General features: G+C 36.6%; 1 long non-coding RNA gene across 10 annotated transcripts in view; it reads right to left on the reverse strand.

The window, feature by feature from the left end:
- The window catches only part of LOC119867452, a 74,797-nt gene that overhangs the window by 13,702 nt on the left and 43,197 nt on the right, over nt 1–17,898 (reverse strand). For 5 of the 10 annotated variants that reach the window (XR_005383577.1, XR_005383576.1, XR_005383572.1 and 2 more), the window contains 3 exons: nt 17,699–17,736; nt 12,512–12,553; nt 9,828–9,989 (listed from right to left, as the gene is read on the reverse strand). This is a non-coding gene — a long non-coding RNA (uncharacterized LOC119867452). Of the gene's footprint in view, nt 1–9,827; nt 9,990–12,511; nt 12,554–13,522; nt 14,826–17,698; nt 17,737–17,898 lie in introns of those variants that run through there. The other 5 variants (XR_005383580.1, XR_005383575.1, XR_005383569.1 and 2 more) reach the window with 3 other exon arrangements.

Genomic DNA, 17,898 nt, shown 5'->3' on the forward strand with positions numbered 1-17,898 from the left:
GGTATCATGATGACACTAAATTCATATCTTTCAATAGTAGCCCTGAATGTGAATGGGCTTAATGACCCCATTAAAAGGCATAGGTTTTCTGACTGATAAAAAAGCAAGACTAATCTATTTGTTGTCTACAAGAGACTCATATTAGACATAAGGATGCCTACAGCCTGGAAATAAAAGGTTGGAGAACCATGTACGATTCAAATGGTCCTCAAAAGAAAGCAGGGGTAGCCATCCTTATATCAGATAAACTAAAGTTTACCTGAAGACTGTAGTGAGAGATGAAGAGGAACACTATATCATACTTAAAGGATATATCCAACAAGAGGACTTAACAATCATCAGTATTTATGCCCCGAATGTGGGAGCTGCCAAGTATATCAATCAAGTAATAACCAAAGTTAAGACATACTTAGATGATAATATACTTATCTTGGTGACTTGAATGTAACGCTTTCCACAATCGACAGGTATTCTAAGCACAACATCTCCAAAGAAACAAGAGCTTTAAATGATACACTGGACTAGATAGATTTCACAGATATTTACAGAACTTTACATCCAAATGCAAATGAATACACATTCTTCTCAAGTGCACATGGAACTTTCTCCAGAATAGACCACATACTGGGTCACAAATCAGGTCTTAACCAATACCAAAAGATTGGGATTGCCCCTTGCATATTTTTAGACCATAATGCTTTGAAATTAGAACTAAATCACAAGAAGTATGGAAAGATTTCAAACACGTGGAGGATAAGGACCATCCTGCTGAAAGATGAAAGGGTCAACCAGGAAATTAGAGAAGAATTAAAATGATTCATGGAAACTAAAGAGAATGAAAGTACAACCGTTCAAAATCTTTGGGATGCAGCAAAAGCAGTCCTGAGGGGGAAATTCATCCCAATACAAGCATCCATCCAAAAACTGGAAAGAACTCAAATACAAAAGCTAACCTTACACATAAAGGAGCTAGAGAAAAAACAGCAAATAGCTCCTACACCCAAGAGAAGGGATAGAGGGAACATTCCTCAGCATCTTAAAAGACATCTATGAAAGCCCACAGCAAATATCATTCTCAATGGGGAAGCACTGGGAGCCTTTCTCCTACGATCAGGAATATGACAGGATGTCCACTCTCTCCACTGCTATTCAACATAGTACTAGAAGTCCTAGCTTCAGCAATCAGGCAACAAAAAGAAATAAAATGCATTCAAATTGGCAAAGAAGAAGCCAAACTCTCCCTCTTCACAGATGGCATGATACTGTACATGGAAAACCCAAAAGACTCCACCCCAAGATTGCTAGAACTCATACAGCAATTGGGCAGTGTGGCAGGATACGAAATCAATGCCCAGAAGTCAGTGGCATTTCTATACCCTGACAATGAGACTGAAGAAAGGAAATTAAGGAGTCAATCCCATTTAGAATTGCACCCAAAAGCATAAGATACCTAGGAATAAACTTAACCAAAGAGGTAAAGGATCTGTACCCTAAAAACTATAGAACGCTTCTGAAAAAATTTGAGGAAGACACAAAGAGATGGAAAAATATTCCATGCTCATGGATTGGCAGAATTAATATTGTGAAAATGTCAATGTTACCCAGGGCAATTTACACGTTTAATGCAATCCTGATCAAAATACCATGGACTTTCTTCAGAGAGTTAGAACAAATTATTTTAAGATTTGTGTGGAATCAGAAAAGACCCCGAATAGCCAGGGGAATTTTAAAAAAGAAAACCATATCTGGGGGCATCACAATGCCAGATTTCAGGTTGTACTACAAAGCTGTGGTCATCAAGACAGTGTGGTACTGGCACAAAAACACACATAGATCAATGGAACAGAATAGAAAATCCAGAAGTGGACCCTCAACTTTATGGTCAACAAATATTCGACAAAGGAGGAAAGACTATCCACTGGAAAAAAGACAGTCTCTTCAATAAGTGGTGCTGGGAAAATTGGACATCCACATGCAGAAGAATGAAACTGGACCATTCTCTTACACCATACACAAAGATAAACTCAAAATGGTTGAAAGATCTTAATGTGAGACAAGACTTCATCAAAATCCTAGAGGAGAACACAGGCAACATCCTTTTTGAACTTGGCCACAGCAGCTTCTTACAAGATTCATCCATGAAGGCAAGAGAAACCAAAGCAAAATGAACTATTGGGACTTCATCAAGATAAGAAGCTTTTGCACAACAAAAGAAACAGTCAACCAAACTAAAAGACAACCTACAGAATGGGAGAAGATATTTGCAAATGACGTATCAGATAAAGGGCTAGTATCCAAAATCTATAAAGAGCTTATTAAACTCTACAGCAATGAAACAAACAATCCAATCATAAAATGGGCAAAAGACATGAACAGGAAGACATAGACATGGCCAACAAGCACATGAGAAAATGCTCCACATCACTTGCCATCAGGGAAATACAAATCAAAACCACAATGAGATACCACCTCACACCAGTGAGAATGGGGAAAAGTAACAAGACAGAAACAAAAAATGTTGGAGAGGATGCGGAGAAAAGGGAACCCTCTTGCACTGTTGGTGGGAATGTGAACTGGTGCAGCCGCTCTGGAAAACTGTGTGGAGGTTCCTCAAAGAGTTAAAAATAGACCTGCCCTACGATCCAGCAATTGCCCTGCTGGGGATTTACCCCAAAGATACAGATGCAATGAAACAGTGGGACACCTGCACCCCGATGTTCATGCAGCAATGTCCACAGTAGCCCAAGTGTGGAAGGAGCCTCGGTGTCCATTGACAGATGAATGGATAAAGATGTGGTTTATGTATACAATGGAATATTCCTCAGCCATTAGAAACGACAAATACCCACCATTTACTTCGATGTGGATGGAACTGGAGGGTAATATGCTGAGTGAAGTAAGTCAATCGGAGAAGGACAAGCATTATATGGTCTCATTCGTATGGGGAATATAAAAAAATAGTGAAAGGGAATAAAGGGGAAAGGAGAAAAAATGAGTGGGAAATATCAGAGAGGGAGACAGAACATGAGCAACTCCTAACTCTGGGAAACGAACAAGGGGTGGTGGAAAGCAAGGTGGGGGGGATGGGGGTGACTGGGTGATGGGCACTGAGGGACGCACTTGACGGGATGAACACTGTATGTTATGCTATATGTTGGCAAATTGAACTCCAATAAAAAAAAAAAAAAGAAATCTGCTTGAGATTCTCTCCTTCTGTTTCTGCCCTTTCCCCCCCACATTCTCTTCCTCTCTCTCTCTAAAATAAATAAATAAATCTTAAAAAAATAAAAATATATTTCATTTTTAAGTTAACATATTCTCCCAAGTAAATATTTAAAGCATACTGATTTTGATAAATGAGGTGCTATTGTTTCAAAAACTTTGGATGTAATAGTTGACAGGATGAATGAAAGGGAAATAAAATGATAACTATTCATCACTTCTATGGGATCTTGATAAATTTAAAGTTCTTGTTATTCTAAACAGTTCACTAATTACTTCTACAATTCTTACAGCAAATCTAGAAGGATTATCTCAAAAGTCAAAGGAAAGATTATCTGATTATAGAGAAATCACTCAGTAGAAAAATAAGCAAGAGTTGAATAGCCATGCCACAAAATAAAATGTAAAAGTGACTATAAACAATTAAATTTAATTAATCTCATTAATCAGGAAAATGTAAATGAGTAACAATAGCTTATTTATTTTAATTTTTTAAAGATTTTTATTTATTTATTCATGAGAGACAGAGAGAGAGGCAAAGACATAGGCAGAGGGAGAAACAGGCTCCTCGAGGGGAGCCCAATGTGGGACTCGATCCATCCTGGGACTCCAGGAACATGCCCTGAGCCGAAGGCAGATGTTCAACCACTGAGCCATCCAGGCATCCCAACAATGGCTAATTTTTTTTTTTATTATTTTTTAAGATTTTATTTATTAATGAGAGACATAGAGAAAGAAAGAGAGAGAGAGGGAGAGAGGGATAGAGGGAGGCAGAAACACAGGTAGAGGGAGAAGCAGGCTCCATGCAGGGAACCCGACGTGGGACTCGATCCTGGGTCTCCAGGATGCGCCCTGGGCTGAAGGCGACGCTAAACCGCTGAGCCACCCAGGCTGCCCAACAATGGCTAATTTAAAACGAAATTAAAATAGGAAAAAATAAATAGACTTTGATCCAGACAATAGCAACTACCTATTTAAGATTCCAATACTAACGCACAAACCACACACATATGTACAATAATTGGACATATGTATAAATATAAAATAATTGTAACCTAGATCTATGTCCCTTATTATATTCTTTCATGTCCTTTGAGTCTACCTTAAAGTATTATGTTCTCTACAAATTATTCCTCAGATTATTCCAGCCACATCATTCACTCTTTTCCCTGAACACCTATTATTTTCAATTTAAGTCCACTATGTTTGGCAATTAATATGCACAATCTGTTATGACAATTAGGTTGATTTCTCTTGTCTATGAGACTTTATGTAGTTTAAACTATTCAAGGTATGTCTTGCACTGCTCCTGTCACTTCATTAATACAATATCGGGTGTGGAATATTTGTTAAATATATTTTTGGTCGATTGATAGTTATCTCTGTATTCAGGCAAAGGTATTTGCAATTTAAAAAACATTCCTTTCAGTAAAAAGATTGTCTAAACCAAAACAAACCAACCAAATATATGTGCTTTACCTCTCCTTTATCAACTCTAATTTTATGGATGAGAAACTAGAAATTTAGACTTTAGTGACTTTATCCAACATTATGCACCAAGCTAAGTGATAAAATTATAGTTTTGATACAGGTCCACTGATTTTTTTTTTAGGCCACTATACCCTGAAATTTAATAAGGAATTTTAATAAAAACAAGAATTTGGAGAACAACAACAAAAAAAGCAAACTGACTGTGATTCCAGAAATCAAATTTCTTTCCTAGAATGAAAGCTTCTATTTAATGTCTCTGTTCTTGTGATATATGATGCTGAATGCTGGTTGACAAACTTAGTTGAAGAAAAGTGGTAGTAAATAATACAAGGAAAAATAAAACACAGGAATTGCATATTTCCCTATGGGATAATAAACATGGCAAAAAACTCTTGACAGCCTAAAGGATAATAGATGTTGTATAGCCATCTGGAATGCCAAATGCAGTGCATCTAGCAAGAAGTAAAGGAAAACAGATGGGCATTTTGTTTTCCATATTGTATTCCCAGGAATCGCAAGAACCTACTTGAATGACCAAGGGCACAATAACCTAATCTAATAGCAAAACCCTATAGTAATAAATGTAAAGAAAGGAAAAACTGTTCCTGTGATAAAAACGTAGAGTATAATCAGAATCTATCATTAAGGAGAAATGAAAAAAAGAGCAGAAAAATGAAAAAAATCATTATAGTATGTGACAAAATTGCCTCTGTCTTCATTTCTGCAACAAAATGCCATCCACCTTTTCAGAGTTTCCTACGAGCTAAGTTTACTGTTTGCAATAGAAGGTAAAGACTTTGAGGGACCTGGGTGGCTCTGTGATTGAGCACCTACCTTTAGCTCAGGGAGTGATCCTGGGGTCATGGGATTGAGTCCCACGTCGGGCTCCCCGCAGGGAGGCTGCTTCTCCTTCTGCCTGTGTCTCTGTCTCTCTCTGTGTCTCATGAATAAATAAATAAAATTTAAAGAAAAAAGATAAAGACTTCTACTTTTTATGGCACTTCTGTGTTTATTAGGAATGTGATATACCTTCTTTTAAATAATATTGGTGCTTTATTAGTCTTGGTCCTGCTTTCACTAGTATTCTTGTCACAAAGTTGTATAAAGTGTTTTTGGTAGTTTTTTCCCTAATCTAATCTTCCCCAAAGCTCTGTTCCTGGTGCATGATTTTATACAAAATGAGCTGTTTCAGAAAAAGCATATATAGTAATTATAGCAGAACACTTAAATAGCCACACATCAGTTATAGTTAAGAAACAGAAACCACCTAAGGTATCTTAAGCATCAGTGATGTAATGTAAATATTGACATCTATAAAAATATTGAAAAGTTGAAGGAGAAAGTCTAGACTTGGACTCCAGAAAAGACAGTAGGACAATGCAGAACTGAACTAAGGTCAGTTTCTCTCGTTAGCCACTGATGAAATCACACTGAAACGCAACCATGCCAGTACTAAGGCTACAACTTCTAGTTACTCCACAATCTGGAGAATGGACGCCCCTATCTCTTACCCGGGTTGAGAAGCCATATTGGGAAAAAAACAAACAACAAAAAAGAAAACACCACCATCAACACCAAAATACTTTTTATCATTAGGGCATTAGAGTATAGGAATTGTAGTGTTTTTGCAGAGAACTCTCTCATTTGCACAACTGCACTTGTCACTAGATAAAGACAAAAGGGAACCAGCATGAGGTTATCTGTGAGATGTTGCCTTTAAATTCCCAACTCCTCACCTAAAATGAAAAAAAAAAAAAAAAAAAAAGAGAGAGAAAGACAAATGATAATATGCAGAACGATATGTAAATGTTTGGACACAACTAAACTAGAAGACAGAATAGAGTAATCAGATGCGTACATCTACTTATAGTGAGTAAGTGTGTATTTAAGTGATATATAAAGACAGAAGCCATTTTATTTCACATATGTTCTCACAATAAGTAGGATCTTAATTAGAAGTGTTGTGTCAATAAATACCTATCTTATAAAATGAGACAGAATGCATGAGATAATAAAATCCCCGTATTGAAATTTCATCACATAAGCACATTTCAAAACACAGTTCAAGTATTAACAGTGGCATAGCAAGAGTGAAGTGTCAGGGATGTTTGACTTACATGCAGGCAATAAGTATGTGCATTGTCTATTCATGACCTTTAAATTATAATACAAAAAAGACTCAAGAGTTTTTTTTTTATTTATTTACCTCTATACCAGCAATTTTCAAGAAAATCAGAGTTTCAAATATAGTTCTCCCCAAACTTTTTCTAGTCTAGGTTCTTAACAATTGTTATGATTACAGGTGACATTGATTATATATGTTAGCTTCAAATTAGTATATTTTCTCACTTTTCTTTTCATAAATATTATGTTTTACTTGAAAGTTAATTTGGAGAACTCTCTTAGGGTTAGCCTCCAACACAATCACACATTCAACTACATGATTTTAAGAGCAAGTTTGTGACTGTTTAGATCCTTGCTGTTTATTTCTCCAATCTTGTAAGATTACATATTCCTGCATTGCCATCAAAAACAAAACAACACAAAAACAGTTATAGCACAGTAGCTATAAAAAATGAAGGAAAATGGGCTCCTGGATGGCTAGGTCAGTTAAGCATGGGACTCCTGGTTTCATCTCAGGTCATGATCTCAGAATCCTGAGAGGCCTGGGTGGGCTCTGTGCTCAGCTCGGGGTAGGTTTGAGATTCTCTCTCTATGCCCCTCCTCCTTGCATGCTTGCTTGCTCTCTTTCTCTCTCAAATAAATACATCTTTTTTAAAAAATGAAGGAAAAGAACCTGTCTACTTCATTTGATATGATTATGTAATGTATTTCTCTGTGTTGAAACTGTAATACCTAAAGTAGTTCAATCTTTTGTATATGTGATGTCTTTTTTTTGTCATTACGTTTTACTTTCAATCATTGCCATCAAGGCTCATCCTGAATGGATTAAAGCGGACATGAGCAGTCAATACAGAACCATTAGAGTATCTTTAAAATTGGTATATTTTTTACTTGCTTTATTCACATTTTTATAATGTCAAATTCAGGTTTGCTAGAAAAAATAGTAATGACACTGTTAGAGGCGAGTCCTGTTTCCCAGCCTCAGTTCTTTAGTTCAGTCAAGAAAGAATTCAGAGTCACACTGAGTGGTTAATAGTGATCAAAGTGAAAGTACACCCACTAGGTGGGAGAGCAGGTGGGCCCAGAAGTGGCAGCTGTGCTGAGGGTGGGGGCTGCCTTTTTTATACTTGCCTGGATTATGGGCCATAGCTAGGGTGGTCTCTGATTGAGGTTGCCTCCCATCATCTAAGGAACTCCTCCTACCAGTAGGGAGAGAAAGGTTTTGGCCCTTTCTTGGTCCTTGTTGGAATGGTCATGGCACCCATCCCCTGCAAGGGGAGTCAAAATTGGAATGTGAATGTATTATAATGAAGCTACAGGTTACTGGAGGGCAGCGGTTATAGGGAAGGGCATCCTTGCGACCCCAGTGTATCTCCGAGCTGAGCTGTTTTTGCTCTGGAGGTGGTTGGTGGTTTCTTTTTCCAGCAGCCGGGCAGTCCCGTTCCCTGCTCCTAACTAGCTAACTGCCTACTCTATCAGTATAATGGGCATCCTAGGTATCACAAGATGCCTGGTAAAAACCACTTGGAAATCAACTTTTTTCAGTTATGTTACAAATTTGTTTTCTAATCATGTATCTTCTGCCTGAGAGGATTTCCAGCTAAGTCAGTTATTAGAGAATTAGCCTAAAAACCTGATAAAATTAAAATTCACAACTAAAGCTAAAGGAGAATAGAAAATATGAAAGAATGAGTGACTGAATTCTCTTTTTTCCTTTACTCATTACTGATTATTTCTCAGAATTTAAATGAGACTAGAGCACAGCTTAATATATTTTCAAATTTTGATTTTTCTCATTGTCTGTCCTTCGGTGGCTCTATTTAAAAAATAAGTTCTATAAGTTAAACCACTGAATAGCATGGATTATTAATGTAATTGTATTTTCTAGGGTCTTTGAGTATGTCTGAAACAATCTACACATTTTCATATAACATAATTTTAATATCTTTTTCTATCTAAAATAATGATGGCTACATAATCCTCTAAATCAAATTATTTAGGATCCAAAATTAACATTGGTAAGCGTTGGTCTGCATATGATTCTTGCTACTTCTGAAGGAATAAAAATCATCAGATGTGTTTAGAAAACTTTATAGCATTTCATAATAAAGCTCTATATTCTGTGTTTTCTCATAAAACATATTGATATTTCAAATGTGTTCTAAATCATACTTATCAGACCTTCAGTTTTTAACTTAAATTTCAGTCTTGGTTTTCATTTTCAAATTCAATTTTTTGCATGCTTCGGAAAAAGTAGACTACTTATTTCTTTGATATGGATGAGAAAAACTGATACCCATCATCATAGTGTATTACTTAATTGTTAGAATAATTGTCTCCAGCAGTTATAATTGATGGTACTTGGATTTTATTGGTAAGAAGATGCCATTTGTTTTGTTTATGACTGGATCTTTGAAAGAAAACAATTTTTCTTTTATGAAGTGTTAGTACTACAAATGAATTTAGCTAAATTTTTCCCTGATAATGAAAAGCCTGCTTCATACCTTTCTGTGCCTAGAGGACATTAGAGAATGCTTCTCCTGTCACATTTTCCTTGTCCCTCAGCTGGTATTATATATGTCATGCAATCCAGGACAATCCTTTCCTTTGTGTAAGCAGCAGTATCAAGGATTTATGGCAGCTACTCCCTCCTGCTAGTGAGGGAGAATAAGACTTAATATGTTTTAAAATCGGGTATAAATCAAGGTTGGTGAAAGGCAAACTTGAAAAAATCTCATACTCCTATAAAAACACCCAACATTTGTGAGGATTTCTCTTTATATTTCCACCAGATGGTGGAGAGCAGAAATGAGAGGAAAGAAAATTACAATCCATAATTTCAACTGACTTCATAGATCTCATTATTAGTGACAGCTGAGGTAGCTGAATACTTTTTGATGTGATTTGGAACAAATCAACTTTCCTCTCTCTGAGAATTTTTATTTTATTTTATTTTATTTTATTTTTTTACAAACAAAAAGGAACTTTGAACAAGAAAGGCAGTTGTGTGGAAAGTGTTTGAGCTTTGATGTCTGAGGCCTTTATCCAAATTTCAGGTCTGTTACATGTTTACTTATGTTACTTAAAGTGTAAGTTGCTCAGCCTCTCAGAATTGATTCCTCCATCCGGTTTCCTGGGGTATTGCTGTGGACCTAAACATTTACATTATGGAAAAAAAAATCCCAATAATTAACACTACTATTGTCATCACATTTTCCTTTAGAAGCTATGCCACACAGATAAACATTGTTTTTGAAGAAATAATACCAAGAAGAAGCATAATTTCTAACAGTAAATTACATAAGGGCCTTTGCATAAGACCTCTCTTTGTTAGGAATTCCAGTACAATTACTTTTTTGAATGTATGTCTTTATGAAGACATTAAGGTTAAATATATGCATTTATGTCTAAACTGAATTTTGTCTTTATGTTTTGCTTGGTACCCACATTTCTATCCTAAGGTGTAATGTAAAATCAAATCACTTCTCTTTTCTTACTGTCTAGGAGTTCCTGTTCTCCTAGTGTTCTGTTCAGCAGTTCCTAATATATCCTATTTAGTAAGGAATATAGCATGTAATCTAAATGCCAACAGCAATTATTAGTAAATGATAATGATTTGTGTTTTGAAATATCAAAAAAGAATTACATTTCTATTGTATAATATTTGTATTTTCTACTGTGTTGGACACTATTAGTAATGTTTAATTGTGTTGACTTCAGAAGCTGTCTTAAGTAGAAGTTGATTTTACTGAAATTTTTTAAAACGCCATAAATTTATCTGTATCACAACTACAGTTTAAGGTGAAATGTGTAATCCAATTTAGCTATATGTATTCACTAATTAGACCATTCACCCAACAAATGTTATTTTCAGTCAAACTTTTTTCAAATGTTAAGTAGCAAAAAGTGATATACAAGGAAACAATAATAGTAAAAGCTTATAATGTAGTGCAGTATCTTAGACAATCTGATATTTCATTTATTTTCTTTATTATAAAAAATTTAATGATTTCTAATTCCTGTGAGTATCTCATTTCCTTAGCTCCTTAAAGTTGAAATGCTAATACTTTTTAACCATTGCTCTGTTATTTCTTGGCACTTTCAGCCATTCATCAAATAGAGCAGATATTATCCGTAAATTGAATGCCTTAGAGAGTTAAGTTTTAGGTTAAAAAGACATACAATTTAGTATCTTATAGATAATAGGCTTTGAATTACTTGTTATTTAGAACATATATACTTAAATCAGCATATTCAAATGGATTAGGAGAGAAAAATATTATAAATGAGTTAAGGGTCAATTTTTGCAATCTTGGTTTCAATTTGAAAAAGTAAATAGATGTTTTTATATATTAGGGATCACATACAACTAAGCATTTTTTCATCAGTGATTTTAAGTATTCCACATGTTTTCTTGAAACTTTTCTTTCATGAAAAAATACATTGTTCTCGATCTAACTTGAAATACAGAAAACTTCCAATTCTGCTAACCGAGGAAGCCACTTTCTAGGTCTTTCACTAACTTATCAATTACAAATACCATAATTAAACAAATATTATATATTTATTGGCTATAGGCATTATTTTCAATTATGTTCAATTACTTTAAAGTAGCCTATCTACCCTTTTCTACTACTTTGTCCAAATTTGTGTTGGTTGCATTATTATTATTTTAGTTGCTCTATTACTGTTCTTTTTAAGATACAGTAGAACTAAATATAAGTGAGGCAGCACTGTGATTGATGCACAAGTAGGAAAATATGAATGAAAACACAGTGCATCAAAAGTCATGGGAGGCAGTGAAGCAGTACTTAGAGGGAAATTTTGCAGCATTTAACCTTTATTAAAAAGGAAGAAAGAGAAGAATGGCTTCATATCAACAAAGTCAGATTCCCTTTAAATAATTTTTTTCAAAATAGGGAAAATAAACTCAAAATAGGACAAGAAAAGAGGGAAGAAAGGAAGGAAGGAAAGAAGGAAGGGAGGAAAGAAAGGAAGGAAGGAAGGAAGGAAGGAAGGAAGGAAGGAAAGAAGGAAGGAAGGAAAACATCACGGCAATAAATGAACTAGAAAATAGAAAAAGAATAGAAAAAAATCACAATCAAAAGCTGGATTTTTGAGGAGATTGATGTAAAGGATAAACCTCTGACCAGAGTAATAAGAAAGATTAGAAAAATTATAAGAAATATAAGAAATGAGAGAGGTGAAATCATTACAGATACTACTGATCTTGAAAATATGGAAATATTACACAGGAAGCTATCATTTTGTATAATATGAATATTATGCAAATAAATTCCAGAACTTTAAAAAAAAATTCCAGAACTTTAATGAAATGGATATAACAGTTGAAGGATACAAACTATTAAACTCACTAAAAATATATTGTGAATAAATACATTGTCAAACAGGTCTGAACTTAGGGAGAGATTTTTCTTTTTCCTCAAAAGAAAGGTTATTGCAATAGGGAGAATACTGTGATTTCAGAAAACTGGAAGCAACACAGAATTGAACAGGAAAAGATTCTTCTGTAATAGGGTAAGGAGGGATAAGCAAAGCCAAACCAGATCTTTTAAAGGAAAGTTGAGCAACAAGAGGAAAGAACTAGTGGGATCCTACAGAAAAAGTGTCTGTCTGTGGTCAGCTGATCTCAGAATAATGAGGAATATCTTACTTTTTATAGTTTTCTTAGACTTGGGGACAAGAGTTCAGGAGCCTGTGAGAAGGAGAAAAGTTGATTAAAGTGTGGTTAAGATTAAGCAGAGAGTAACAAACGGGCAGTGGACATTGTGAAAGAAATTAAATTCTCAGTCAAAAATGTCAAAAATCATTTCACAAAGAAGACTCTAGGTCCACATGGCTTCACTGATGAATTCTTCAAAACATTTATGAAGAAATAATACCAATGCTAGATATTTTTTCTAGAAAATTAAAGGTGATAATATGCTTCTCAACTCATCCTGTGAGGACATTTTATGAATCATTATTCTAAAATCAAATTCGGACAAAGAGATTAAAAGAAAAGAAAGCTAGAATCTAAAATCCTTCATGAATATAGGTACACGATTTTCTAAAGTTATTTTAGTAAATAAAATGCAAAATTGTATAAAAGGAATCATACTTCATGACGAAGTGGACTTTATTCCAAGAATGAAAGTTTGGCTAACATTTAGAACTCCATCAAAGTCCAAACAACAAGAACTCTAAGTCAGTACTAGTAGGAATGCAACATGGTCAAGCCATGTGGGCAGATTCCATATGACCAAGAAATCACATTTCTATGTACAAGCCCAGATGGTTTGAAAACATACCCAAGCAAAAATATTCACATGAATGCTTATAATAGCTCTGTTCTCAATCACCATGAATTGGAAGATGCCCCTCAATGGAGTAATGCTTAAACAAACTGTAATAAATTCTTAAAATATAATACTACACAGCAAGAGGGAACAAACTAGTGAGCCCTGCAAAAACATGGATGAATCCTAAATGCATAAGGCTATTTAAAAGAATCCAGGGCATCTCAGGTGGCCCAGCGGTTTAGCGTCACCTTCAGTCTGGGGCGTGATCCTGGAGACCTGGAATCGAGTCCCACGTCGGGCTCCTGCAGGGAGCTCTCTCTCTCTCTCACTTTTTTTTTTTGTTTGTTTGTTTGTTTGAGTACCTGGTTTATTTCTGATGCAGGGGAATCTCGGGACAGTAGCAGATTCCGGGCTGAGGGGGTGGCTGTCTGGGACGGAGCTAGAACTCCACCTTGCAGGCGGGGAAGGCCTCGCCCTGCATGGAGACGGTGCTATTGCTGCCCAGCAGGGTGATGCCCAGCGCCTGGTGCCCAGCGTGCATCTCCTCGTACCCCTCGGGCATTACCCCTGAATCAAAGCTGGGGATCAGGGTCACCTGTGCTTGCCCGCCAGCAGTGCACCCAGGATGGCCCGCATGCCCTCTTCCTTGCGCTGGTCCTGGCCACTGATGACATAGCAGAGTGCACGCACCCGCGGGAAGGATTCCTCATCCACTAGCTGGGCACTGCTCCCGCTGGGCAGAGAGGCCAGGTCAAGGTAGACGGGGGAGCCTGGACGGGCTGCTGACCCACCTGGCCGGCTGCAACCTCATCAGTGTTCATTACTAAGTGTATAATTTTGCTTCTGACTTTGGAAGTAGCCCAGCCTTGCATAAGGCCATTCCTCATACCCCTCATCTAAAACACCACCTGAACCTACAGGGCTCTAGCCTCTCCCATGCGGATGTCAGACAGCTGTGGGAGATGCTGAAGCACCGGGCATGCAGCATAGAAGAGCTGATGTTGGGAATGTGTGACATCACAGCAGAAGCTTGTGAAGAAATTGCCTCTGTCCTTGTCTGCAACAAGAAGCTGAAGCTGCTCTCTCTGGAAGAAACCCCCCTGAGGAACGAAGGCATGCTGCTGGTGCTGTGTGACGCCCTGAAGCACCCAGACTGTGTGCTGCTGATGTGCTGCTGCATCACCTCTGTGGCCTGTAACTACATCTCCCAAGCCCTTTTGTGCAGCAAATCCCTGTCCCTTCTCGATCTGGAGTCAAATTTCCTGGAAGATGATGGAGTGGCATCTCTTTGTGAGGCACTGAAGCACCCGAATTGCCACATCGAGCAGTTGTGGTTGGCAGATTGTTGCCTCACTTCTCTTTGTTGTAAGAACCTCTCTGCTGTTCTTGTTTGCAATGAAAAACTAAAGATCCTGAAACTAGGGAGCAATGACATTCAAGATGCTGGTGTCAAGCAGTTATGTGAAGCTCTGAAGCATCCAGACTGTAAAGTAGAGCATCTTGGGCTGGATATGTGGCAGCTCACCACTGCCTGTTGTGAGGCGCTGGCCTCGGCTCTCACTGTCTGCACATCACTGAAGACCTTGAATTTGCACTGGATTAGCTTGGACCGTGATGGGGAGGTGGTGCTGTGCGAAGCCCTGAACCACCTGGACTGTGCCCTGCAGCAGCTTGGGCTGGACAAATCTGTTTTTGACAAGGAGATTCAGATGTTGCTCACAGCTATGGAAGAGAAAAACCCCCACCTGACCATTTCCCACGTACTCTGAATCGACAAAGAGTACAGGATCAGGGGTGTGCTTACCTGATGGGGAACATCTCAGGTAATCTTCTCACAAAGGCTTCTCACTGGTCACAGTGAGCCTTACTTCTCCTAGCACACCCTGTCCTGTAGACTGTAATATATGGTGGTGGGGGCTGTGATTTCAGGCCTGTCCCTTTACAGTGTCCTAGTGATATGACTGTGGATGTGCCATCGTGCCTAAGCCCCCAACCCCAACTTTAAAATTCACATCTTACCTTGCAATAGTTAAAGGAACACATTAAAATGGATAAATACTTTGGAACTAACATTTAGTTGCAACTAAAATGCAAACCCATCATTTATATGGCAAATTGGAAAACTGTACAGTTTGACAGTTCTGTGAGGTCACAGAAGACCCTGAGATGCGCCCCCCACCCCCCATCATGCATCCATGTATACACACACCTGAAAAGGTATTATACCAAAACACCTCACTTTTTTTGTTTATTTTTATTTTTGTAAAAGTGGTTTATTCCACGGCCATTGAAAAAATAATGACCTATTGAGTAAATATTGGCTTAAGGCATATAGCAGAGCAGCTCGCTACTTCTCTAACATACGTGTAACAAGATGGAGAGCCATCTGTTTTCCAAAGATAGGAGGTTAAACCAGTACATCCATTTTGAAATGCTACTATATATACACACCCAAACTACTACATACATATACAGGACTTCAAAAAACAAACAAACAAGCCCAACTCAAAACTGCTTACAGCCTGGCACTTGCTTCTCCCTCTGCCTGTGTCTCTGCCTCTCTCTCTCTCTCTGTATTTCTCATAAATAAATTTTTTAAAAATCTTAAAAAAAATAAAAGAATCCATTCTGAAAATGCCATATACTCTGTGATTTGAATTACATGATATTCTGGGAAAAGCAAAAATGTAGAGATAGTAAACATATCAGTGTTTGACAGGGGTTTATTGATAGGGGAGGGTTGAATGGTGACAGGGATGTGAAAGCATTCTAATTCGGTATGATACTCTGATAGTGGTTGCATGGCACTATTCATTTGGATATCTTCATAGATCTTTACAGCAAAAATAAATAAATAAATAAATAAATAAATAAATAAATAAATAAATAAACAAACAAACTTTAATATATGCAAATTATCTAAAGCATTTAGAAAGTAAAGAGATCCCGGCACACAATGAAAACCATAACAAAAGAAACTAATTGTATTACAAATGTGTGAAATCTCCTCAAGAAAAGGATTGATATAAACACTATGACCAAAGTAACTTTGGAAATGAATGCAGTCTAGAAGATTAAAAGTAAAATGAACTGTACTTTGGTTGATAAAGTTGTTTAATTGTTTCCTATTCCTAGGCTAACAATTCTAAAGCTGCTATACCTGTACACTAAAATCAAATAATGGATGGTGGCAAGTGGGAGCCAGATTCCATACTGAAGGGACTGGTTACAGATTTGAAAGGAAGGAGGCAGAATGATCTATGTGGGGAGGATTAGAGTTGGAGACATCAGCAACGAAGGCATGTTTAACCTACCATAAATGCAAATGTATTGAAAAAAATGTAGAGATCTGTGTACACATGGGTTAGTGTACACAGAGAGATATCCTTGATCTGTCAGCTGAGAAGACCAAGAAGTAATGACACTCTAGTAGTAATGTGTACAACTGGCGCCCACATCTTGGTTTCTGATATTTATCTCCAATAACAGGAATTAGGGCTTCTTGGAGAAGTGGCCACTTTTAGGATTAAGGCAGTAGGTGCCTGCTTTATCTTACAGAGCCATAAAGTAAGAAAGGGATTAGTTAAAGAACACTCCAATAATTTGAATATGTCAAAGGGACAAAGAAACCAATTGAAACAGCTTCTAACAGTCAAAGCTGAACAATTTGGGCAACAAAATAAATAAAGTAGTAATTGGATTATCACCCAAAGGAGAAAATAAATATTTGAGTCTTACATAAAAGAATAAATTATTAACTAAACAAATATGTATTTATTTTTTATATTTATTTAGAGGGTAGAAAAATCTCCTATTCAGAATTCTGAACAATTTATTTAGATACATTACTCCCAAAAAGGTAGAATGTAACTTTCCACTCCTCAAAGGTAGGATCTGCAGTCACTTCCTTCCAAAGATTACAGCATGGAAAGGGTGAAAAAGAGTAACTTTCTGGTAGAGAAACCTAACAAACATTACCTCATCTGTGGAATCAAGGTCAATATCCACAGTGATAAATCTTGTTGATAGTATGTACCTTTGATATGATGTGATAAAAATGGCACTTTATTTCTGTGGTTTTCCAAAATCCATATACCCAGTCTAATAGTGAGAAAAACATCAGACAAATCCCAGTTGATGGACATTCTATAATATCCCTGACCAGTACTCTTCAAAATTGTCAAGGTCTAAAAAATAAGGAAAGTCTAAAAAATTGTTACAGCCAACAGGAGCCTATGGAGACATGACAGATAAATATAATATGGTATCCTGGATGGGATCCATGAACAGAAAAAGACATTAGGTTAAAAATGAAGAAAAAAAAATTTAAAGTATGAACTTCAGTTAATAACAAAATGTCCATATTGATTCATTAATTGTAACAAATGTACCATAGCAATTTAAGTTGCTAATAATGCAGAATAAATTGATTGTGGGATATATAAATTATTCTAAATCTAAAATTATATTAAAATAACATTTTATTTTATATTAAATTGTATTAAAACACTGTAATTAACCATGCTAATAATTAGAAAAAATATATACTATGTCCATACCTGCAGAAGAATCTTTGGGCAAAATCCAATATCCATGCCTAGAAAAATAATAATAATAACCTCTCAGTGAACCAGGAGTAGAAAGGACCTCCCTCAACTGGATAAGGACCATCAGTGAAAAATATATGTCTAACATCATACCTAATGGTGAAAGATTGAATGCTTTTCCCTCCAAAGCTAGAATAGGCAAGAATGTCCAT

Source organism: Canis lupus, chromosome 34, assembly GCF_011100685.1.
Source record: "Canis lupus familiaris isolate Mischka breed German Shepherd chromosome 34, alternate assembly UU_Cfam_GSD_1.0, whole genome shotgun sequence".
Taxonomy (NCBI): Eukaryota; Metazoa; Chordata; class Mammalia; order Carnivora; family Canidae; genus Canis; species Canis lupus.